Below are 8181 nucleotides of genomic sequence, written 5' to 3'. Positions count from 1 at the left end.
GAAATAGGTCCAATATTGTACAATCTATATGTACTTTCAGCTTGTTTGTGACAGTGTCTTGCTGTGTATAATATAAGGGTCCTGAAATCTTGCTTCTCCTATCTCAGCCTCTCTATTACTAGTATTGTTTATTTCATGTTTTTACACTATACTATGGTTTCAGAACAGCTTATATATTTCAAAAGTATTTATATATCCAAGGGAGCCATAGACAATTAACTTGGGAGGTGGCTTTTAGGAAAGAGAACAACAAAGAGTGAGACTGAATGCTTTGCTTGACATTTGTAGCTCTTGTATCAAGTTTGAAGAAGAGGACTTTACAAGTTACTCTTTCTCTGAGATGAATGCTTTTCCAAATTATCACAGCCAATGAACCAGATTCTTACCCACACCTAATGTCTGTGCCACCCTCCAAGCAGAACCACTGTTCATTGAAACAGTTGGTGAATGACTTTATGGATAGAGTATCTTAATACACACCATTTCTTAAATGAATGTAACCTGTTCTCTGTGGCCTGAGAATAGTCACTCACTCAAGTCAAATAGTTTTGACCATAGCAGGAAGTCTGTATCCAAAAATCGTGCCTACAATTCATTCCTTGGCGCAAAACTGTCAACTCTCAGCTACGATGGAGGTAAAATCCTTTGGTGATTTGAGGGTCATTGAAGTACAGCCTTATTTCAATGAAATCCAATGTCTAAAAATTGTTTTTATTTTGGGCTTGTAACACAGTAAGAGCCAAGACTCTAAGCTGTACTAAATATAAAACAAACAAACAAAAAGACTTTATATATTTGTGTTCATTTAAGAAAGTACTAGCAGTGATGTATTATTTTGAAATATACAGTTAATATGTTTGGAGTTATTGGAAATTTATACTGAGAAAAATGTATGTATTTTCAGTATTGCTATAGACAAGCACCTACATAACACTGTTAAATTGATTATTGTTTTATATCAAACAACTTTTATAGTACTCATTTTTATTGTTATAATATTTTATAAATTTTAAGGAATATGACAAAAAAGATATTGTAGGTATTGAAGAGGGGGTCTCTGGGAGGAGCTGGGGTACAAAAGGGAAACAAGAATGTGATTTAATTCTATTTACTTAAAATATGTTTTTAAAGGTTAACAAATTCAGATAAATTGAAATCGTAACTTTTCTCATCATAATGCAATAAAAGTTTTAAAAAAGAGAGAAAAAGAAAAAAAAAAGAATTCTTGATTGAAAGCAAGAAACCTTTGACGGTTTTCTGAAATTCGCTGATTCACTGAATTTTGCTGGGACCCCAGAGATGTCAGAGTGGGGTTCAAATGGCTTTCTCACTCTGTTTGGCTTTTCTCAGCTCATGACCGTCTCCTCTCTAAATGTAGCTCTTTTCTTCCCATTACCTCTATCCTTGGCAGCTGAGATTCGCATTCAATTACTTTCAGAACCTCCTCTAACCGAGTTCAGATTCTTGGATATGGGCTTGTCTCCTTGCCCATTCAACTTGTCAATCAATCCATCAGATGGGAAAAACCCAAGAGAATAGATCTTCAAGTGTAGGGAAGAGCAAAACACAATTCACCGTACAGGGATCACTCCCACTTGGAAGTGGCGAGTGAGTCCTGTCACTCAGACTGCTGGGGGGGGGGGCCTTGTCTCACCAGCTTTCCTGAGAGGGTGGCATTCTGGCCAGGGTCAATGCTCTGCCTGAAAACGCTTGACCCCTTCTCCTCCATTCTCCCCATGAATGTAACTCAGAGCCCTTCCAGATTGCTTTTCTCTTCTGGGAATCCAAGGTGTCACTCAGCAAAATGAGAAGCAGGGTGGTCACGGAAGCGTCCCTGGTCAGGAACTGTCTCCCAGGAGAAAGAAGCAGAGAAGGAGCTGCACGAGTTACTTGTCTTGGTGCTCTGACTAAACACCTCACAAAGAGCCAGTTAAGGGGTAGAGGCTTACTTTGGCTCACAGTGTGAGGACTCAAGAGTTCATCATGGGGGCAGGCATGGCAGAGGAACAAGAAGCTACTGGGTCATGCTGTATCCAGTCACAAAGCAGAGAGAGATAATGCTGTACTCATATTACTTATATTCTGTATAGCCCCTGCCCCCAGCCCAGGGGATAGTGTCACTCATATTTAAGGCGGGTCTTCCTGCCTCAATTAATCTAATGTAGACCCTTCCTCACAGACACATGCAGAGATTTCTCTCTTTAGTGATTCTACATCCTATCAAGTGGCATTAACCATCACAGACCCTAAACCATAGGCTAATTCCAGGGTATCGGCCCATCACATCTCTGATGGGTTTTGACCATAGAAACTACAGACACTACTGGGCTGGCTCATCCTTTCTGAGAACTTGCAGGTACCCTTGATGACTGGCAGATCTCATCTGGGCTCTGTGAGTACTCAGCCTCTTGTATGTATAGACTTGCATACTGTGTTCTTTTTGTGGGGTTACTGCAACCTACTTCAAGAGACCAGTGGTGGCTTAACAACCAGGTCTGGCTCCAGTTTCTGAGCTGAATAGAATGCCCCTTCCCCCACCCCCAGCAATCTCTGCACCTACTCTCGAGACCCCACTCCTACCTTCTTGTCTGTACTGACAAGGATAATGAAACTTCAATTAAGACACCCAACTGTTTGATGCTAAATTGCCCATTCAGTCTAGTGTAGCGCTTCTTTTTACAGTGTAGTTTTTCTTTCCCACGTAAAGCTCTTCGCTCCAAGACCTTGAAACAGATTTATCAACACCTAGATTTCTGGTTTACATATGGCAGAAGAGGATCTTGGTTTCCAAAGGATCAGCTTTCACAGTGGGGACACTAATTTAGCCGACCTCAGCCCGTCTCCTTAGGCATGGGTTAGACTTACACTGTCCACCAAACATTTGATTCAAGAAATAGTTCAAATCGGAATATTATGCCTTGTGGGTGTTTGTAAACAAAAATATGTGTGTGTGTGCATGTGTGTGTGTACATGAGTGTGTGTGTGTGTGTGTGAGTGTGTTTGTACATGTGCATGTGTGTGTGTGTGTGCTCACACAAATTCACAGTCTCCACTTCATTTATTGAGTTAGGACCCAGAACTCACTGGTTGAACTAGACAGACTAGCCATCAAGCCTGCTCCTGCCTCTGCCTTTCCAGTGTTAGGATTATAGGAGTGTATCACCACACGTGACTTTAAAAAACATTTTTTATTACATGTTATTTATTTGGCAAGAGGAATAACCCATACATCCATGGCACCCACGTGGTGGTCAGAGGAAAACTCACAGTATAGTCAGTTCTGTTGTTCTCCCATGTGGATCAGGGGAAAATCAAGTCCAGGTATCAGGCTTGGGGGCATTTTATTGGCTAGGGAGTTGAATTCAGGTTCGACTTACTCTTCCTTGCACAGCAAACGGTTTACCATCTGAGCTATCTTCCTATCGCCGAATTCCTTCTCGATGAGGAAGTAACCCAAGGACTCAGTAGCTGGAATCAGGGCAAGTGTGTAAGTGGGGGTTTAAAGCACCCAGTTCACATCCATTCCCATTCAAAGCTCGTTCCATCAGGTAATGTTTTCAAGCTTCAAATCACAAAGCTCATCGTAACTGCTCCACAGAGCATCCCACAGTACCCGACTAGAAAGAAGACAAGCCTACTCCAGCATCCATCTCCCTCTGCTTCCTGACTGGAGATGCTGAGTGACCAGCTGCCTCACGCTCCTGCCATTAAACTTCCCTTCTGTGAGGGTCTGTGCTCTCCAACTGTGAGCCCAGACCAGCCCTTTCTCCTTTGACTTGTCTTTGGTCTTTGGTCTTTGGTCTTTTAGCAACGAGTAGCTAATCTGCTAGTTTCTGTGTAGTTGCTCTCTTTGTGCTGTGTATGATGAGCTAGAGGTGAAATGGCTGGAAAGGATGAGGTGAGGAGTGGCAGATCATCATAGGAGTGGATGCTACCATAGCAGAGCAGACTGCAGAGCATGCACATTTGCTCAGCAGTCATGAGGACCAGAGTCTCTGCTCCAACACCCATGGTTACAAAACAGAATCCACACAAATGCATGCATGGAACTCCAGCTCCAAGGTGGGAGGAGACAAGAAGCTCATTGGGGCGTTGCTGGCTTCCAGCTCGGGTGAGATTCAGGGAAAGACTCTGCCTCAAATGAATAGGGGGAGAGTGACAGAGAACACCCAACAGAACAGCCTCTTCTGGTCTGCTCATATGCACAGGTATATGTATCCTGTTCCCTACACATGTGCATACAGACTCACACAGACATATACACATGCATGCATACACAGATAATTAAAAATAAATCTTAAAGGAAGAAGTGTGGTGAACTTGGGTTTTTTATCTGCCTATGACCATGTAGGGGCCAGGGGCATATAAAGGCCAGAGGAGAGCATCAGTAATCCTACTCTATCACCTTCTCTGCCTTTTTCCTTGAGATAAGATCTCTCATTGAATCTGGAGCTAAGTTGGCAGCCAGAACGTCCAGCATTCTGCCTGCCTTTGCCCCGATGGTGCTGTTGTAACAGGCATCCGCAGCCACGGACAGCTTTTACAGAGGTGCTAGAGATCCTGAACTCAGGTCCCCATGCTTGCACAGTTAGTGCTCTTACCCAGGGAGCCACACCTCCAACTCTGGATTTTATTTTTCAAGCAGAAATGAGGCCACGAGTAGGTGAGCTAGATTCACGACGACGCTCATGTGTTGCTCCACACCGGCCAAGGAGCTTTTAGACGTCCTGGTGTGGACACCAGCCCACTTCCCACAGCAATTACCCCAGCAGGTTCAGGGTGTGAGTCAGGCACTCAGCACTTTCCAAAGCCCTTCCTCAGTGAATCCAGCATGCTCAGTGTAGACAAAGCATGGGGACCAGCCAGTTAATGAAGGGCACCTCAACTAGGAACACTCATCAGGTTATCCAAGCAGTGTCAGAGGGCTGGGAGGATTGTACCCAAGAGAGGGCCTGCTGAGAAGGTGAGTGGACTTGAGCTAAAGTGCCCAAACCCATGCTTAAAAGGCCAAGCATGACGGCACAAACCTGTAGTCCTAGCATCCAGAGGTGAGCAAGAGGGTGCCTGGGTCTCAACAGCCACCCAGACTAGACTAATAGAGAGCCTCAGCTTCCAGTGAGGGGCCCTACCTCAAAGAAAGAAAGAAGTGAGGTTGAAGAGATGGCTCAGTAGTTAAGAACCCTGGCTACTCTTCCAAATGACCAGAATTCAATTTCCAGCACCCTATAAGGCAGCCCATAATGGTCAATAACTCCATTTTCAAGGGATCTAACTGCCCTCTTCTGGTCTCTGTGGGTACTAGGCACATACATAGCACATAAAAATGGAACCCTTAGTTAGGGTTCCATTGCTGTGAAGAGACACCATGATCGAGGCAACTCTGATAAAAGAAAATGGTTAAATGGGGCTGGCTTACAGTTTCAGAGGCTCAGTCTATTAACACCAGGGTGAGAAACATGGCAGCATTCAGGCAGACATAAAGCTGGAGCTTCTACATCTTGATCCAAAGGCAGCTAGGAGAAGATTAGATTCCATACTGGTTGGAGCTTGCGCATAGGAGACCTCAAAGCCCACATCCACAGTGACACACTTCCTTCAACAAGGCCATACCTACACCAACAAGGCCAAACTTCCTAAGGTGTCACTGTCCATGGGCCAAGCCTCCAGACAAATGAGTCTACATGGTCAAACCTACTAAAACTATCACACAGGCAAAACACCCTCCCACATAAAATAATAAATTACTTTTAAGACTGATGCCCCCTATGGTCGTTTGAAGGAAGAATATTCCCCTATAGGCTCATATACGATAACTCTTTGACCCTAGTTGGTGGCAGTGTTTTGGGAGGTTAATGGGCCTTTGAGTGATATAGACTTGCTGAAAGAAGTATGTCACTCAGAACAGGTGTAGAGAGTTTATACTCTCACCCCACTTCTGTTTTATTCTATACTTTGTATTCATAGCTGGTAATGTGGTCTCTTCTTGCTTTTGGTGCCTGCTGTCGTACCATCTACCACTGTTGACCATCTTTCTGGAACCAGACTATCACCTGGAAACCATAAGCCCAAATAAACCCTTTCTTTTATAAGTTTCTTTGGCAACAGTATTTCATAACAGGATACAAACTAATCCAGACCCTGAGGAATGACACCTGAGGTTGACCTCTGACCTCCATGCATGTGTAGCCACACATACATGTACACATGATGCACGCACCCAAACACACACATGCACACAAAAATATATCAGTACCGGGACTACACTCCCAGACATTCACCTCTAACCGGGTCTCTGCATCCTCACAGGATTGATAACACACAGGCTGCCTGTGAGGTGTGTGCCTCTGGGCAGTTTCAAACCGTCAGAACATTTGTCACCTGGCTACTAATAGATCACACACATTCAAAATAAGACAGTGCTAGGAAGATATCTGGTAAAGATTTCATCTGTAAGCCTCATCTCTCCACTTTAGGTCCCTTTGAGAACTCTGTGTTCTGAAACAGAAACACATTGCTGTGTCTGGGTTTGATGTCCCATGGCCCAATGGTCAGTATAACTTCCAACATGAACAGTCTTGCTCCAGGTGCTTGCTGATTGTATCCACAATCAAGAACAGAGAGGGAGGAATGAATGCCTGTTGCTGTTTAGCTCCCTTTCTCCACTTGTACAGTCCTAGGTGGCTAGGGAATGATGCCGCCCACAGTAGGAAAGACTTCCCACTTCAACCAACCCAATGAAGATAACCTCCAAAGACATACCCAGAGGCTCACCTCTCGGGTGATTCTAAATCATGCCAAATCAATAAATAACAGTAACCATCACCAATTTAATCTTCTGGTCCTAAGAACTCAATGAACTTAATGAGCTTGCCTTCCCCCGCCCCTTTTCACTGAATAAGTCAATTATAAGATTAGAAATGAGGGAGATGGACAGATGCATCATCCCTGTCATGCAGGTTAGATTCAAGAAAGACTGACCTATGGGTCTGCCAAAACAAGATATGAAGAACAAGTTTGATGTTCATTCAAGACGGACCTGTCAGAGCTCCCCCTCCCAACAGTATAAAAACAGGTGGTAAAGATCAATAAAACAATACACAAGGAACAGGTAGGTAGGCATGGTCAACTCTAGCTGGGTCAGCTTGAACTTCCCTAGCTAGGGAGTACCACTTCCCTTTCCCTAGTGAACTTTGTAATGTTAGCGTGCTAAAATCTCTACTGTGTATCTCATACATTTACCTATAACAGACTGAATTCTGGGTAAATAGGTTACTGAGAAGAGAAGGACCCTCTCCTGAAAGTAACCACCCTGGAGAGACCCAAGGAGAGGAATAATAGAAAGCAAAGGAATATAAGCCCCATGCCTGCTAGGGCGGGGCCATGGCTGGTATACTTGATCCTATCTTTCTCTAAAGAGTTTAGTATTGCTCTCTTGTTTGCTTCAGTTAAAGTCCTGAATGCTTTCTGGGCTATTTGTGTTCCATTTGAGCTTTCTTCTCAGAATTATAAACACCAAAACTGCTGCTGGGGTCCATACTGGAAGAGACTGGAGACATCATGGATTCTACATGTATTTGATACTAACTAGTGTGTGATTTGATTTCAGAGCTATGTGAACAGTGGGTGGCCCCTTTCATTAAGTAGCCCAGTCTAATAGATCTTAGCTTGTGGGTTTTCTGTAATTGAACGCATCTGAAGAGGATCTCCAAGAACAAGTTAGACTAGGCAGGAAGCAGTTTTGAGCATCCACAGAGAGCCTCAAAGAATCCAAGGGCAGATCAGAATGCCCAGGTTCTGGTGCACTTAATAAACCCTAGGAGATGAGGCCAGAGAATTAGGCAGGATCAATCATGAAAGGCCTCATATAATGCATCAAAAGGCTCATATAACCCACCAAATAATTTCTCCAGTGGCAATGGAAATTTACTGAAGGATTTAGACCAGGGGAATGAGTATAATCCAATTTTAGCTTTAATAAAGCCACTTTAATGGCAGCAAGGAGGATGGAATTAAGGGAGAAGAGATTACAGTGACACTTTGCACTACAGACACTTTGCAGTGTCTGTAGGTGAGAATCAACTGGCACGCTCTCAGAAAACAATCTGGGAACCACCTTCTGTAATTCTAAGGAGAGTACTTTGAAATATGACTTACATATCATCATCATGACCAGCTAGAAGT

The sequence above is a fragment of the Mastomys coucha genome, unplaced genomic scaffold, assembly GCF_008632895.1.
Source record: "Mastomys coucha isolate ucsf_1 unplaced genomic scaffold, UCSF_Mcou_1 pScaffold1, whole genome shotgun sequence".
NCBI lineage: Eukaryota > Metazoa > Chordata > Mammalia > Rodentia > Muridae > Mastomys > Mastomys coucha.
Note: the sequence above shows the minus strand (reverse complement) of the source record.